We start from the raw sequence: 2053 nt of genomic DNA on the forward strand, positions 1-2053 counted from the left end.
GGTGCGTGCTCAGGGAATGGCCCAGAGAGGAAGTGGCTGCAGAGTCAAAATCAGAGCTACAGCCAAGTAAGAAGCCACCTTCACCTTTATTATTATGGGGGAAAATTCAGCATAAGTGGGTTCTGACAAATGCAGTTTTTGTTTTGGAGGATATTGTGTGCTTTGGCAGCGGCTCTCAACCTATCCAGACTATTGTACCCCTTTCAGGAGTCTGATTTGTCTTGCGTACTCCAAGTCTCACTTAAAAACTACTTGCTTACAAAATCAGACATAAAAACACAAAAGTATCACAGTACACTATTACTGAAAAATTGCTGTGTCTCATTTGTACCATATAATTATAAATCAATTGCAATATAAATATTGTACTTACATGTCAGTGTATAGTATATAGAGCAGTATAAACAAGTCATTGTCTGTATGAAGTTTTAGTTTGTACTGACTTCACTAGTGCTTTTTATGTAGCCTGTTGTAAAACTAGGCAAATATCTAGATGAGTTGATGTACCCCCTGGAAAATCTCTACATACCCCTAGTTGAGAACCACTGTGCTCTGGGATAGCCTTACCTTCAGCTGAGGGCAGAAACCATACCATTTCCCTGCACCTCCCCCCACGCTATGTATGATTCAACGTGGATTACAAGTGAAGGAGAAAAATGTTTAAACCTGCAAGTAATGATTTAGTCTGACTGTGTCTGAAGTGATTACTGAGGACAGTGGTGCATTGTCTTCTGGTGCTCTCCATTCACTGCGCACTGTCTGGATACAAAGGGAGAAGGCAGGTCTGTTTGCAAGCTTGTCTCCTAGTTCAGCATTGTTAATGTTCACCTGAATTTTTCTCCACTCCCAGCTGGTGGTGCTTGAAAATGTTTTGTTCAGGAAAAAATCAAGACAGTCGGTGAAATTCCTGGGCAGGGCAAACTTCCCAGGGCTGCCCTTGAAGCTCATCATAGACCCATAGAATATCAGGGTTAGAAGACACCTCAGGAAGTCATCTAGTCCAACCCCCTGCTCAAAGCAGGACCAACATCAACTAAATCATCCCAGCCAGAGCTTTGTCAAGCCAGGCCTTAAAAACCTCTAAGCATGGAGATTCCACCACCTCCCTAGGTAACCCATTCCAGGGCTTTACCACCCTCCTAGTGAAACAGTTTTTTCTAATATCCAACCTAAACCTCCCCCAATGCAACTTGAGATCATTGCTCTTTTTCTGTCATCTGGCACCACTGAGAACACTCAAGCTCCATCCTCTTTGGAACCCCCCTTCAGGTAGTTGAAGGCTGCTACCAAATCCCCCCGCACTCTACTCTTCTGCAGACTAAATAAGCCTGGTTCCCTCAGCCTCTCCTCATAAGTCATGTGTTCCAGCCCCCTAATCATTTTCATTGCCCTCCGCTGGACTCTCTCCAATTTGTCCATACCCTTTCTGTAGGGGCAGGCCCAAAACTGGACCAGTACTGAATAGAGGAGAATAATCACTTCCCTCGATCTGCTGGCAATGCTCCTACTAATGCCCAATATACCATTAGCCTTCTTGGCAACAAGGGCACACTATTGACTCATATCCAGCTTCTTGTCCACTGTAATCCCTAGGTGCTTTTCTGCAGAACTGCCACTTAACCAATCAGTCCCCAGCCTGTAGCAATGCATGGGATTCTTCCATCCCAAGTGCAGGACTCTGCACTTGTCCTTGTTAAACCTCATCAGATTTCGTTTGGCCCAATCCTCCAATTTTTTTAGGTCACTCTGGACCCTATCCCTACCCTCCAGTGCATCTACCTCCCCCACCCCCGACCCGCTTAGTGTCATCCACAAACTTGCTGAGGATGCAATCCATCCCATCATCCAGATCATTAATGAAGACGTTGAACAAAACTGGTCCCAGGACCAGGGCAGCTCTATAAATTACAGCGCCCCAAGCAGGGCGGCGCGCTGCGCCGCCCTGCGCCACCCTTCCCCGGTCCCGCGGCTGGGACAGAAGTTTCTGCGGCGGGTGCACTGGTTCGTGGCTCCGGTGGAGCATCCACAGGCATGCCTGCGGGAGCTCCGTCCG

Source organism: Mauremys mutica, chromosome 3 (genome assembly GCF_020497125.1).
Source record: "Mauremys mutica isolate MM-2020 ecotype Southern chromosome 3, ASM2049712v1, whole genome shotgun sequence".
Classification (NCBI taxonomy): Eukaryota; Metazoa; Chordata; order Testudines; family Geoemydidae; genus Mauremys; species Mauremys mutica.